At 39.1% G+C, this 16,649-nt stretch overlaps 1 protein-coding gene across 1 annotated transcript in view; it reads right to left on the bottom strand.

The window, feature by feature from the left end:
• Positions 1–16,649, bottom strand: part of OSBPL10 (oxysterol binding protein like 10) — a 112,259-nt gene that overhangs the window by 23,481 nt on the left and 72,129 nt on the right. The gene's annotated exons all lie outside the window — the stretch shown is intronic.

The raw sequence follows: 16,649 nt of genomic DNA, 5'->3' as shown, positions 1-16,649 counted from the left end.
TCTCTGCAAAAGTTAGCATTCTTTCATGCTAAATTGCATTTCTGCAGGAACAGCTAGTTCATTACATAAAACAAGAAATTTTTCATCTCACTGTGGAAGCCCACACAACTGAAAAGTTTCACTAAAACCAGCTGATATCCAGAATTAGGTTTCAAAGGAATATTTCTGAATGATCACATTAGAGACCCCTCAGGTGAACTGCAGCTTGTGCTAGGGAAGTTTCTTTGAAATTCAGTTACTACAGAGGACTACATGATTTGAATAAAGTACTTTCTCTTTTTTTTTAATTACTTAAATGCTTAGGTAGCTACTCGTAAAAGAATAGCTATTTGGTGAAACCCAAGGACATCTGCAAGACACTTTACAGTTGCTTTATTTAGAAAGTAGAATATGTATATTACATAAAACAGAATCTGGTGAGCTGTAACCTCAACAGCTTGGAGCTTTTCAAAAGGACAAAACCACACTTTCTTCTTCCCACTCCCCCTGAAAATAAAAGGAGAGACCGAAAAGCCCTTTTCTCCCAAAATGCACAGCATTATTACCCAACTGACGCCTCACTGACAAGTTCAATTAACACAAAACCTGACAAGCTCACACAAAATGATCAGTGGGGGAAGGATAAAGCACCGAAGCCTGGCTCAGTGGTACAGGCTGTGATTCATTTGGAGGTAGCATGGAAAAAGCAGTATCAGAACTTACAGTAGGTGCTTCCACAGGAGGCTTCCCTTTGATCCAGCTTGACCTCATTGAGAGCACTGAGCTACCGAAGAGGCTCTGCTGCCTCTGTTACTGCCATGAACCGAGCTTGCGGCAAACAAGCTCCAGCAGGAATTAACAGCGCTACAAAAAAAGCAAGGGAACCTCCCCTCCTCACTCCCACCCCCTCTTTTTTTTTCCACTTTTTTTTTTTTTTTTTTTTTTTTTTTTGCTATGTGATGGGTTGGAGAGTGTGCACCGGATGGCAATCTGCTCCTTGCATTTCCAGTCACATGGCATTGAGATCAGTGAGCTTAAACGCACGCAGCTCCAACTGGGAAATGGTGCTGCTGTTCCCAGAGGATATCCTGATCGGCGCTTCTCCAGCAGGGAGGGGAACGGGCACCAATTTGTGAGAGGCAGAAAAGGACACAAAGAGAACATGCTAGCAGGTAATGTCCCTTTACACGAACACGTAACAGCTGCGTATCCTTAAGTTGTTAACAGCATCAGAAAAACAAACAAGTTACCCATTACCCATCTGCAGAATAAATTATATATTAAGAATTTGCTTTTTCTCCCAAAGATTGTACATTCACCCAGAGCCAGGAAATCCTTTCTTTCTTGATGAAATAGGTTTTCCTTGCCTCTTAATTGTTACCAACAAAATAGCAACCAACTCAGAATATTCTGTGAAATTACCTCTCTCTGCTACCCTGCAAAAGATCCACAGTCAGAGCAAGCCACCCTATGGACATTTGGGATGCTCAGGAAAGTAGCATTGGCATTGTTGTAAATCAAAGCCTTTCTGCTCATCACAGAGGATGAGTACTATGTAACATTAGGATATATTGTATTTAATGAGCACTCCGTAAAGACTAAAACTTTAATTACCTTAACTATACATATTCTAAGGACTTGTGCAAGGTCACAAAAAAAACCACAACTCAGTTTTTACAGTCATCAACACAGTAGTGACCTTCAGTGAATGACATGCAGACAACTGCTCTTTTCTCACTTTCCAAGGAAAAGAATTTAAAGAAGCAGTTAACAATTTATGCTACAGGAACAGAGGAGTAATCATCTTCAGAAAGCAATATCCTTTCTATATTTCCCTCTCTCCTCATTAGCTGTTCTACATAACTATTAAATAGGTTTTTAGGAGCACATAAACTAACTTTAACACATATTTCTTTAACTAACACATTTTCTTAAACCAACATGCAAGCTCAACATCGTGGGCGTGGACACCCAGCCACAAAATACAAAGCTAGTGTATGTTTAAAGTGTCATAAAAGTCCATTCTTTAAATTTTTTTATTTCCATGAAAATAGCATGCAGTTTAGTAGTATCCAATGCATAAGCATTCAGCAGAATGCAAAGGATTATGTGGAGTGATTATCCTTTAACGGCAGCTTTTCTGAATCATCAGACACAGACTTTTTCTTTTTTTTTCACCTCGTCCTGTAAAATGTAACTGCAAAACTGACCTAGGAAAGTGGCAATCTGCTCCACCCCTGGGTGGTCAGAGCATAATGTAAAAGCTATTGAGCTGTGCACTGCCCAGCCTGAGAACGAACAGCACAGCCCAGTTTAGGTGCTGACCCTGAGAAATCCAATACTGAACCAGTTACAAACAACCACAAAAAAAGGGGCTTATATTTAAAATCATTTTAATCAAAATCAGTTTCCAATACTGGGCTGAAGCAACAGCGTTTTTTGGAAAAACCTGAAGAGAGAATAGAAGACTATTTCTAAAAATCCCAGGAAGAGATGCACTTCAAAGTTTAAATGCCAAAGACATGAAAATACACACCGGCATAGAGCTATTTTAAACAGGTCACCTCATTAGAGCTGGGATCGATTAATTTAGAGAGGTCATCTGCTGGGACACAGAACGGATGTTCTAGTCAGCAGTCTCCATCAGAAAACATGCTGATTCTTTTTTAACAGATGAAACCTGTACGGGGAAGAAATTGTTTCTGAAGGAAACATTCTGCATTTTAAAAAATGCTTTTAGGAAAAAGACACTTTGACGTGCCTGAGTTAGAATCACAGAGTCAAAAGCTATTTTTCTGTGAAAGGGCAAATGTGTCTCTGTCCTTCTACAGCTTCTTCCACAAATTACTTTTTCAAATTAACTGCTGTGCTGGAAATTAACTGTTAGGTAATTAATACAGATACACAGCTCAGAGCTTCATTTTCCAACATATTTCACAAACCATACAATGCAACAATACTGTCAAGAATGACCTGAGTCTCATCTTGGTTAGTTTTTTGAAAAAGGAAGAAAGTAATAGAATCAGTCTCATTTAGACTGGAACAGACTTCTTGGTATCTTCTTTCCAGTTGCCCAAGATGGTGTCCAGCTGAGTTTTGATTATCTCCAAGGATGGAGACTCCACAACTTTTCTGGGCAACCCATGGCAGTGTTCAACGCTCCTCACAGCAGAACTGCATTTTCTGGTGGTCAGTTTCATTTCCAGGTGCCCGCTGCCTCTTGTCTTGTCCCTGGGCACTACTGAGAAAAATCTGTCTCTTTGTTCTTCATTCCATGAGAACATTGGTAAGATACCCTTGAGCCTTCTCCAGGCTGAACAGTCCCAGCTCTCTCAGAGGCTCTCATGGGAAGGATGCTCCAGAACCTTCATCATATTTGTGGGCCTGTGCTGGACTTACCCCAGTAAGCCCATGCCCCTCTTGCACTGGGGAGCCCAGAACTGCATGCTGCACTGTAGATGTGGCCTCACCTCTGCCAAGTAGAGGGGAAGGATCTCGACCTGCTGGCAACACTCTTCCCAGAGCAGCCCAGAAAGCTACTGGCCACAAAAATGATTTTGTTGGCTCATGGTCAGCATGTTGTCCCCACAAGATCCCTGAAGAACGGCTTTCCAACCAGGTGGCCTCCAGCCTGTATTGATACAAGAATTTACTCTCAAATGTCTCCAGATACAGGACTTGCCACTTGCCTGAGTTTATTTTTAAGAGACTCCTCTCTGTCCAGACTGCCAAGATTTCTCTCTCTATGGCAGCACAACCCCCTGGGTCATCACTCCTCCCAGGCTTTTCATCACCTACAAACTTCCCAGGAGAGCACTCTGCATCATCATCCAGGTCATTAATGAAGACATGGAACAGTGCCAGCCCCAGTATGGACCCCTGGGGAACACCACTAGTGACTGGCCTCCAACTGGACTTTGTACCACTGATCACAACCCTCTGGGCTCTCACTGTTCTCTTATCTAATCCATACCCTGTCAGCTTGTCTATGAGGATGTTAGGGAAGATAGGGTGAAAAACCTCACCAACATTAAAGCAAACAACATCCACTGCTCTCCCCATAGCTAGTCACTTCCATTGTAGAGGGGTTTCAGGTTCATTAAGCATGATTCTCCCTTTGTAAGTCTGTTATGACTACTTCTAATTGCCTTCTTGCCCTTTATGCATTTGGAGATATCTTCCAGGGTTAGTTGCTTCACCACCTTCCCAAGGATTGACAAACCTACATCTCCCCAGATGCTACCAGAACACCCAGCGTGTCTCTTCTTGCCCTTTTTTAAAAAAAATGAATGTCATTCACTTTCCTCTAGTCCACACAAACCTCTCCCAAATTCCATAACCTGTTAGAGAACCTGGAGCTGTATATGTGCAGCTTAAGGGCTGCCTAACCTGTTCTCCCTCCACCAAGGGTCAGTCTACCTCCAGACTTTCCCTCTGATCTCGAAGTCTGTTACCAGAAAGGCCAAGGTAAAGAAGACACAGAGTAATTCAGCCTTTTCTCCACCATGGTAGTAAGCAGAGACCACGTATATCCTGGGATATCAGGGACATGTATATCCATGTACATCAGGGACACACTGAGGATCTCATAATCTTCATATAATTACAAAAAAAGTACTCTAAGAATCTTCATTTAGGCATAAAAACATTTTTATGTACTATAAAAAGGACTGTAGTCAGGAGCAAGAGGATCAATCTTAGGAACTTAAAACATCCAGATAAAAATATACCATTTTGTAATATTCCAAGGGAAGCATTCTTTAAGTCCTTCTGTGCTCAAAAAAATGCAAAAGACTGTAAAACAAAAACCTATTTACAAAGCATGTCTGCATCTACAGAATGACAGAATAAGTTAGAAGCAATATTAAACAGAATTAGCATTTTCAGACTAGACAAGGACTGTCATATTTTCTGCAGAGTCCTCTAATTATCTTTGGTCCCTATTAGTGCATATAAAAGTCAAGATTTCCTTCAATATCAGCATAGCTTTGCAAGCATCATTTATACTCGCATTTGTGTAACTTGAGAGCTTGCAAGCAGGTTTTCTGTGGGTGTTAGATTAAATATAATTCCACAAGGTCAGGGAGCTTTAGCATGCTTACATTTATGTGAGAAATTGGCCCCCTAGGATTTTCACCAGTCCCAATACTAAAGTTAGAATTCTTTTTGTAAAGCACATACAGCAGGAACACCCCAAAGTAGTAGCATATAATGAGCTGTTAGCTTCTTGCAGGGCTTGTCACTGGATCAGAAATGACAACACTACACTAACTTGCATGTGCCACTTCTCTTCTTCCACTGAGCACCACACATTTAATTGCACTTACTGTAGCATGCACCTGGCAGAAAAGCAGAAAATGCTTACTGTACCCATCCCTCATTAGTGCTGACCAAATGTAGCTTGTGCAGCAAGTTGTACTTATTATAGACTAGCATATTGTCATGCTACTGCCTGTGGTGGGCTGTCCCTGGCTAGGAGCCAGGTGCCCACCAAAAGCTCTCTTTCACTCCCTTTCTCAGCTGTGCAGGAGAGAGAAAATACAATGGAAAGCTCATGGGTTGAATTAAGGACAGGGAGAAATCACTCACCCATTATCTCATGGTTAACACAGATATGACTTGGGGAAATTAGTTCAATTTATTACCAATCAAACAAGAGTAGGGTAATGAGAAAATAAATCTTGAACACCACCACTTCCTCCTAGGCTTAACTTCAGTACTTCCTACCAGCTTCCCCACAGTGGTGCAGGGGAACAGGGAATGGGGGCTGCAGTCAGTACTTCACACCTTGCCTGAAGGGAACTGTGATCCACTCTTCCCTTGCTCCAGCATAGACTCCCTCCCAATGGGGACAGTCATCCACAAACTTCACTAGCATGAGTCCTTCCCATGGGCTGCAGTTCTTCACAAACTCCACTTGCATAGGTCCCTTCCACAGCATGCAATCCTTCAGGCACAGCCTGCTCCAGCATGGGTCCCCCATGGGATCACAAATCCTACCAGCAAACCTGCTCCAGCATGGGCTTCTCTCCATACAGATCCATAGATCCAGATCCTACAAGGAACCTATTCCAGCATAAGCTTCCACAGGGTCCCTGCTCCAGAAGAGGGTCCTCCAGGAGCTGTGGTAGGTATCTGCTTCACTGTGATCCTCCACAGCTGCAGAGGGAGAGCCTGACTCACCATGGCCCACACCAAGGGCTGCAGAAGGATGTCTGCTCTGGCAGCTGGACCATTTCATGTCCTTCCCCTCACTGACCTTGGTGTCTGCAGCTTCTCTCACATTCTCTCTCTGATGCTGTAGTGCAGGTTCCCTGTTTTCTCCCTTCTTAAGTCTGTTATCACAGAGGCACTATGAGCATCTCTGATGGGCTCAGCCTCAGGCAGCAGCAGGTCCATCCTGGAGCCAGCAGGCATTGGCTCTGTCAAACATGGAGGAAGCTTCCAGAGCTTCTCACAGAAGCCACCCCTGTAGCCCCCCCACTACCAACATCTCACCACATAAATCCAGTATAGGCTTTGAAAGAAAAATCAGTCTCATATAGAAAACTGAAATTAATAGAAACTAAATAGGAACTTCATTTACTTCAACCTAAATCTTGAAACAAAACAGTCTAAAACACATTTACTACCCACTATGAAGACTGATTCCTGGAATCATCCTCATGACTCACTTTTTCTCTAACTTGGAAATGCATTGTCATTTACAGATTATCAAGCCTATACTATAAGGCAGTAGCACTTTTTAATATCCAACAAACTCCTGTATCTCCATAAGATTTTCAATTCTTCAAGAACAGCTCAAATTAAAAAATATAGATTAGAAAATACTATTCTCAACATTTATCACCACACAATGTAAGCAATAGAAGGTGAAAAATGGAGCTGGAAAAAGTGGTGGTGAAGTCAAGTCATTTCTTGAGCCCTGGCCTCCCTCCATCTTACTGTCTTATTTATGCTTTGCTTCAGGTGGCATCTGTGACTGATCACTGCAAAGAATTAGCAGATCAAAGATAAAACCTCACATCCCAAATGCCCACTGTAATGTTGGCAGCTGGATACCAAAGTTACAGTGACTTTCAAAGAGACTTAAGACTGTTCAATGTTCAAAGTTTTATGTTTTCAAGGCCACGTAATGAGCACAGAAGCAACGCAGATCTTAAATGGAGAACTTAGAGAGCAAAACTTATTACCTGTGTACACCTTCATTTCATCCTGAAAAGGTTTCTTAAAGGTAGCAAAATAGGCAGGCTCATCTCAGCTGCATTTTTTAAATTTACTCTGAGTATTTCACAGAAGCTGTTTCCTCTAATCCAGGGGAACCCACCCTTCTCAAACCCCAAAACACACACTCACAGTCACACTTCTAACATTTTGTCATTAGAGCTTAGCTCTAACAATGATGAACAAAAATTGAAGCTAACTTTTAAAATATTGAAGCAAGTAATAGAGGATAAGAATTAAATAAGAAAGATTTTACAATGAAAAAGTGAATACACTGTAACTAACACACACCACCACTATGGCAAGCAAAAACATCACTTTCTTTTTGTTATCTACATACAGAACCAATCACCAAGACAGTTACTTTCTCCTTCATATAACAAAGGAAAAATGGTATAATAGGCAGATTTTCTACTTACCTTAAATTATGTATGCCAAGAAAAATAATTCAGGCATATCTATCTGAATAGGTAACTGCTGTACCCAAGTTTGTGCTCTGACAGCGTGGGGTCAAAGCATTTATGTAACTGTGGACACATCATTCAGCACTAACAGGTCAAACCAGGTATTATTTGGTAGAAAAAGCTTACATCAGGAAAGAATATCTAGAGTACCCAGAAATTAATTTCTTGCCAATTTTTTTTTTTGTGTGTTTGGCAATTCAGGTTTCCACAGAAAATAAAATTCTTCAAACTACAAACATCAGTGATTAAAACATCTCCTTTTTGTGTGTGTGGAAAATTTGTATGTATTTTGTAGTTTGTTGCTTGGGGTTGTTTTTCATTGAATATGCTAAACACACTTGATGTTCAGAAAATCTCTCAGCTAGGGACAAACACAAGGATCAAAGTGTGGCAATCTGTCTATCACACAAGATTAATTGGATACAACATGTAATAACAGAGACATCTACTGAACCAAGAAATACCTATCCTTCTTCAGGAGGTATCCCATCACTGCACAGCAAGCAAGCAAAGCAGAAATGAACCTTGACACTAATGCTGCATAGACAGGCTGACACACAGACAATGCAAGCAAAGAAAACAATCACAAAACCTCTACCTTGGGTAACAAACAGGTCTGCAATCTTTTTTTTTCTCAACAGAAACAATCTGCCAGGCATCTGGAGACAAGCACATTATCCAGATACTGACCATTTAGAGAACTGCACTAATGCTTTTTGTTAATGTTTTTCAGGAGTATGTCTGGGAACAGAAGTCTTTTAATCATTAAAGAACAAGCTGAGAAACCTTCCCACATTGCAGATGTGTTTGACCTCTGACTATATTTAGGGCTGAACATAACAATGTAGCAGTGATGAGGACTAGATAATAAGAGATTTTAGAAGAAAAAGGACTGGTTTCTTGTTTAAAGAATAGGAACAAATGCATGTAACATGGAACAAAGAACATCTATGTTTACGTTGCAGTATAGCCTGTGCAAGCATTCAGAAAAAATTCTTAAAGCTAACTCTGAAAGAGATTATGTCTAAAAATAAAGAATCTATCAGTGACTAAATATCCTGTTAAACAGAGCTCCTCATTTGGGTTACCTACAGCACTACAATCCTGTTATGCACCAAATAATGTTTGCTGGACCACTCTTTCCTGCCATGTTCATATTCTCTTTATAAGACAACTCCTCTTGCAAAAAATCGATTTTCATAAACTTAAGGCAGTCAATTCTGAAAACAGGCTGAAAAGCAGCTAATTCCCAACACACAGACTCCACAGGGAAAGATTAGGTATCAGTACCAGCCCACACATGCTTGTGAGCACCTTCCATGAAATGAGAGCTACTTAAGTACAGAACTGTTTAATCTGAAATACAAGAGGACTTTGTAGTATTGCACAAATTCAGTAAGAACTGGGAATAAATACATTTCATCACTGGTATCATCAGAAAGAAACAGTAACATGAGACTCTAAAACAAAAATGCACAAAGAGAAAAGCCCCACAGACTTGCCCTAAATTAAAGCAAAAAAACCTTGACTGCTAGCATAAATCACAACCCTTAGATAGACAGTACCACATCATAAACAATTTTAACAAAACCTCTATGTAATGCAATACAGAGACTTGTGAAGAACCATTTCCTGAAACATACTCAGTTTTATTTTGCCAAATAAATTTGCAAATGGCAACAAAGAGTATCTGACACTATCCAAAGTAAGTGTAAAAGCTTACAAACCACAGAGTGCAGCAGGACAGATTCTAGTCACTGCCAGGCAGAACTTCAGACTCTACAAGGGCCCTGAAAGTTGCATGGTTATAACTTTTGGGGAGCTAAAGACAAAAGACTGCACTGAGCTGCAGGTCAGTGCAGGAGAGCAGCATGGTTGAAAGCCTGCCAAAGAGCTACACTTCATAGACACTCCCCTGTGTCACTTTATTACACCCCCTTGTAATAACAAGGCATCCTCTCTAGAATGAGATTCTTGGGGAAACACCTGAAGTAGCAGGCTCTCCAGACTTCATATTCCTGGGAAGAAAGGGAGGACAAATACCTTCTGGTAAGGGTCCCAGAAGGCAGGGCCCTTTTAGCTGCTCACCAGACAATATAACACACTGAGTGTGATGCCCTTCCTTATTCAACAACCCTTTGCTCCCACTGACAAAATCCCTAGAGAAACTGCAAGATTTTGTGCAGAGAGGCTGTGGGGTCCCCCCTGTGGGAGGTGTTCAGGATGGGACAAGCTGACCTGATTAGCGCTGCTCTCACTGTGTTGAGCTGCAGGAGCTCTGGAGGTCCCTTTCAAGCCAGAGTACCCTGTGATTCCATTATGATTCTGCCTGCAATGCCTAGTAACTGAAAAGTTAGGAAGTAACAGAGCTGAAGTCATTTAGCCAGCTGTAATTCTCTTTTATGTCACTTTGTATGCTAGCTAAGCAAATTTACAGCAGAAAAATACTGCCACATTAGTCAATAATACACCACTCACATATGCAAAGAGGGCACAAAAAGATGGACAACCACAAATTTAACCTTTACAATCATCTGGTCTTGCAATACCAATCTATATGTAAATCCAGTTCTCAGAGTGGTATTTCTTGTACACAGTGTCACATGTCAGCATATTTGTAAGAGGACAGAAATGGTAAAGACATGTTAATCCAAGCAGTACTAACAGTCTTGTCCCAAGACAACACATTTATTAAACCACCCTGACTCTTCCTGCAGTTTCACTGCTCATCCACTACACACATTTCATATTGTTGATAAACACACAAAAAATAAAAAAATCCAAACAAAAAATCCTTAGGTCTTTCAAAAGAAAATTGAATCATTATAAATCATAGCAGGAGAACATTCAATGTGCATGTGAAACAAATTTGGTCTAGAAAATTGTCTTATTTTATATGTCTAACTTCTTGAGGTCAGTGGAACTCTGCTTGAAAGCTTCCAAGAATTGTTCTCAGTCTGACGAATCAACTGCTTTGTCCATCTCAAACTCTCTATTAATGTAGGAAAGTTCTGCCTTTTTTACCTGCTCCTTCCAACTTCTCCTCTGGGACAGATTTTAGAATTAAATTCTGTTATCACATCTGGGATTTATTTCCACATTCTAGGCTTTTCAAATAAAGAACCACTACAGTTCATCACCACAAGCTGAAAACCCCAGGTCTTTTTCTAGCAAGACCAGACAGAACAGCTGAAGCCAGTTTGGATGATTCACTAAGCAAGATAAAGCAATGCTAACCTGAGACAAACTCTCCCTGTAAAAGAGTTGAGCCCAACTTAGTCCAGTTAAGTAATTGACAGTCTTATTGAGATGAGCAAGATTTCCAATGGGCAGTATCACCAAGCCCACATATATACACATACTAAGAAATAAAACTGATAGCACAAAGCAAATTAACTGGCACATAACAAATGGGCACACAATCCTGAAATAAAATTAACATTGACTTCAGAGTTCCTTTAGCAAGGGGCCCAAGTTTTATATTGAAGAGAGTATGCAATTGATCCACTTAAAGTTAATTTTTAAGCCTTACTGCAAGGGAACCCAAGTTCTTTATACTCCAATGATTAGATTTCATTGACTTCTCACTAGTAATTATGGAATGCCACATGAATCAGAACCTCATGTTTATTCAAATTAGAAGCAGATTTGGAATAAAGGAGGTTTTTTTTTTACACAGAGTATAACTCTCAATTATATAGATAGCAGCTGGAGCACAAGCATTTTGGAGGTAGAAGTGATTCAAGAATATGCAGTGGGTTTGACTGGTGATAAAATTTTTATTAATTATTTGCATAAACAGTTTTACAAGAGGACTGTTTGCTGACACAGTAGCTATTCCAGAAAGCTAGCAAAAAATTAAAAAAAAAAATCAAAATTAGCTAGATTATCTTAGTCATTGTCAGTGCTCTATAGCAGGCTTAGGGTCATTTAATTCTACTTTTAGTCTAATTGTACATTTAATCCTTAAATATACATTCCCTTGGTTATCCCTAAATATACCTTCAATTGATTACCTCAGATTTAATTTTTTAGATTGTCTGCATAGTGAATGGATTAACTGGTACCATCTTTGCCTAGAGATTAATTTAGCTAAATCATTACAGGCCATTCACTGTGCTCTTCGGCCTGAAAAGTACTTAATCATGCAAAGTACAAAAAGCAGAGCACATTGAAAAACCCTGTAATGTCTGTGCTAAACAGTGAAAAGGGACCATCTGTAATTCTACAAACATTACTTTCCCATCCTCATCTTTTGTTCTTCCATTACTGCACTTGTGGCTAGCACTGTATGTTCATGGCTAAGCTCATCTCCCCACATCAATTATACAGATTTCTGTCAACTACAAAAAGGAATTAGGAAACACTAGAAACAAATTATACTAGGAAACAATCCACAAACCTGGGCACATCTGCTGAGACACAGATAAATAAAGGCAATATTGAATTAGAAATCATTTCTTTTATCCAGTGTAGCTTCTAAAATTGCATGAGCATTTTTAAATTTTTTTTCTTAGCATCTCTAATACATTCTGTAATAGCTCTAAAGTTGTATTAGGATATATACTTACATACAGATAAAAAACAAATTACAGCTTGATAGAAAAAAAACTATCACCTGAAGAAATGGGAAAAAAATACATAAACTTATAAAATTAAGCAATTCAATACCTCCTCTAAATAGAACAGTTCCCTGCTACAGTTGAAAACATCAAGGTTCAGATCATCCAGGGGACCAAAATATCTTTAATAACCTGGACTTGACTGCCCTTGCAATCACTATCACAATTAAAACCTGGTTTAGCAGTTAGATAATCAGAGCTAAAGGCTCAATCCTACAGAGCTCAAACTTCAATCCTATTAAAAAGACACTTCAATCTGGAGCATGCGTACAGCTGCTCATGCTCACAGGCAGGGGAAAGTTAGGGACAGGAAAGCAGAGAGCACAGGATGGGAAGAATCAGCTGGCATGGCATTTTAAGGCATAAAAATCACATGAAGAAGGCTATATTCCAGATCTCAGTACAGAACAATTTTTAAAATAATTCTTAACTAAATATTAGGTCCAAAGAAAATAATTCCTTCCCTTTCAGACCCCACATAAAAACAGCCTGTTACCTATTTGAATTTGGCTCTCAGAGGAATCATTTGGACTGCAGTCAGGAGCTTTGTCAGCTCAGACAAGGAATTCTGACACCCAAAATGACAATTAGTTGAACTGGAGTAGTGGTTCACCCATTAAAGTGATTCACACCTTTATTCTACTTTGACATTGAGTTTATTACAACTAAATTTACTATAAGATTCAAACTAATTAATTTCAGTATTTCTTGAAAAGAATTTCAAAATTATTAAACCTTACATGAAGAAAGCAGGGTCCCATTTATGGGGCCAAGAGACCAAGTTCACATCACAGGTCTGAAGAGTGCACCTCTGGCATATTTCACACCAGATTTTTTCTGTTGTGCTTTAAGGAAAAACCATAAAAGTTACCTTGAAATTGTAACACAGCTTATGCCAAAAAGTCCAAAGTGGTACACTAGGGGATGCACAGGAGCATTTTACATCAACTATCATTAAACTGAGAACAGTTCTGTGCAACTCAGCCCTTATCCCTTCCATCTGATGTTTCAGGTGGACAGACAAAAAAAAAAAAAACTAGCTAAAATTTAGAGACTTTTATATAACTTTAAAAATATAATTATAATTTTTTTTTAATATGGAAAATAAGAGACAAAATTGCTTGATCTGGCAATTCACTCTCAGAGGTTGCTTCATTTAGTAAAGGTAACAGGCTTTAACTTCATGAGTCCTATATCAGAACTCTAAAGGAATAACAGGCAAGGAACACACAAGAAAATCATCTCTGTCACAGAATCTTTTATTTTCTGAACTAGTTTAAGCAGTATCTCAAACAATACCCCCACCCCATTTGGAAGCAGGAAACGCCCTAAATAAACCAAAGCAAGTAAACACCAACATATTATCTAAAGAGGATAATCTTTGGCTTCTACTTTATTTCACCAGAGAAGGAACTCTGCATTCCTAAAACCCTGACAGAAACAGACCAAGAAGTTTTACTTTAATCACCTATGGCAACAAAATTCAGCTACAAAACTTTCTACATCCCTCAAGAATGCTTAACTATTCAAAGAAAATTGTATTAGATGAACCTCATTATTCCAGAGAATTGTAAAGATCCACACATTTCTTCATAAACATATAAAATCCTGTCACTGGTTTGTTAATGATGCCACTTGATGCACAGCTGCCAAGTGCCTAAATGTTGTGCTGAGAGTTAGCACAGTTATCACTAAAAACACTCAGCCACTTGGTCATGCTGATAGGAAACTGCTGCCATGGGCAGGCAGCTGTATGGGAAAGATTCCTCAGCAGTCACCCACAACCCACTCTGCCCCAACATAACATCTCTGTTTTCTTCTTAAAATCACTGCTGATCCACATTCCTAAAATTATCTTTTCCTTTTAAACAATACTAGATAATATAAGCAGCTGAGTCTGCTGCTCCTCAAGGTGAGCCATTTAATAGCATTTTCTGTCTCAGACCAGAGGTCAATTCACAATTTGTTTGGTTGGTGCATCTACTATATTACACTGAGAGTTAGCCAAAAGCTCTCTCCATTCCTTTGGGGTACAGCTTCTGACTAAGAGACAGAGGTTATAATATAAAATTACAGATTTTTTTTTTTTTTAAATAAAAATCTAGACCAGTCAAAGAAGATTTTGGAATTAATTTTGATAGCACTGATAAAGGAACTCTCATCTTGTAACTTCTGTAAAAGCAAGGCTTATTTCTTCTGGCAGGTATATTTGGAAAGTTGAGCCCCATTAATATCCCAGCAGCTTCTTCAGGCAACCAAGATTATCTACTGCCTAGCTGGATTTTCTTAAAAAGAAAATCATTAAGAGAAATAAGCTTCATTTGAATTACACTTGTGGATTCCTCTTTTATTCTAAAAGAAGCTACCAGAAAGATTAAAAAAAAAAAAAAAAAAAAAAATCAGTGCATTCAGTGTCAACAAAATGTCAACTAATGACATCTAGAAGCATTTTCTCATTCTCTGCTAATGTCACCACTGTTACTAACAATAAAGTATCTGGACTACAAACAAGTGATGATTTGCATATCCTTTTATATATTATTATACATTCTAAGTAATTAGCACAGTCAGTGCTTTTATACCTTAGAAAATAAAGCGCCTACTCAGTGCCAGATCTAGGCTCTTGCCTTGGACACACAAGGACACAATATATTTTAAAATATTATTACATCCTGCACACAGAGCTGTTAAACTGTGTCAAACAAACATCTTTGATAACTTTGGGCATGTCAGACATCATCTCCTGCGTGACTTCCTGGCTCCGATAGTATTCTTACCAGGGTAACTGTTAAGTTTCTCAGAAAAAAATTCATCAAAATGATCAAAACTGGTAAGTGTATCAGCTACATTTAAAAAACACTCAAATTCAGAGCCAACAGTATCAATCTCAGCACCACACACACAGACTCTGTGTAAGGGAAGATGCAGGTTTGCAAAGAACTTCCAAGAATGAATCCTAGTTTAAGCCACTTTCTTGGGGCAAAACCAAATTTCTGCTCATTACACTATATTATTACATAATAAAAATTGCATGCCTGATTCCAGCTGCTTCTTGTTGCCCCACCAATCCACAAACCTCTACTTACTGTTTCTACCAAAACACCATCTTGAGCTGACCTTTTTGTAACTTAAAAATCTTACTCTTTTTCTGTCCCCATCTCTTTTTCTTCTTTTTAATGGCTAATGCCTCAGGGCCTCAAATGCAGGCTGCTGACTTCACAAAGACTGCCCACAAAGCACTGAGGATTCTGTACTAGAAACAGTGCTACATTTCCTTGTTTCTATTCACCCCTTCAAGGGTACTCCCTTCTCAATAAATCATGAGTTCCACAACCAAAGCAGTATACCTCAAGCCACACACACAGCTCAGTGTCTCTCATCAGCAAAACAACATTAAGGGATTTGACTCATAAAAAATATTGTCCTTTAAAACATGTCATAAATGGGTCAACTCAACTGCAAAATGATACCTTAATGTGAGTAAAATCAGCTGCTGCTCTTTATGCTCTCGCTACAAAGTTCATGCTTCCACATCCCATATGGCTTTAGTGGATTATCAAGAATAAAAAAGAATACCAACAAAAACTAAAACAATCCTAGTGAAACAGATTTCAGTGGTTCAGTAAGTAGTAACTCCTAAAACAATACTCTTAAATAGCCTCTTGTCTTAAAAACACACTGTAAAAAGTACACTTGGCTTATCAGAAAAAAGAAATTACACAACTTCCTAATAAAAAGTAATTATAGCTAATTGAAACATTTTGGTAAATAGACACTAGGAGTAACAGAATTCAAAATTCCTTTCTAAGGACAGAGGACCAAAGGAACATGTAAAAAAACCCTGGTTTATCTGTGTTTTTTTGTTTTTTTTTTAACTATATTCAATTCAACATACTACAAAAGAACTGGAAAAACAGCTTTATTGATGTCTCCAGCCATTACATATTCTGTTAAAGGCAATGTAATTTAATTTAAGCTGTTCCAATTGCCCAGAACATTCATTGGTTTCTTCAGCTCTTTCAAAAACTTTGTTCCAGTTCTCCAGGTCTCACGTGCTCCAGGTGCCCTATAATCTCTAGGGTCTCAGAGTGAGGTGTTTTCCTTCTGGGCAGGACTGGTTACTGAAGCAGACAGCAGAAGCTGGAGAAGTTTTTCCTGATGAGAGATTTTCAGTGCATGCGATGTCTGATACGCAGCTGTGAGTCTCCTCAAAGAGTGGATGCTTCAGAACTGCCCTTTACCAAGTAAATGCCACAAAAGCACAAATCAGCTGGTTGATGCAGGATGATCTGGGCAAGTTCTGCCCATAATCACTTAACAGGAAAAGGAATCAGGAAACAACATCATTTTTCAACTCAAA

This window comes from Oenanthe melanoleuca, chromosome 2 (genome assembly GCF_029582105.1).
Source record: "Oenanthe melanoleuca isolate GR-GAL-2019-014 chromosome 2, OMel1.0, whole genome shotgun sequence".
NCBI classification, from domain to species: Eukaryota; Metazoa; Chordata; class Aves; order Passeriformes; family Muscicapidae; genus Oenanthe; species Oenanthe melanoleuca.
The sequence above is the reverse complement of the archived record's forward strand: the minus strand, read 5'-3'. Positions and strand labels throughout refer to the sequence as shown.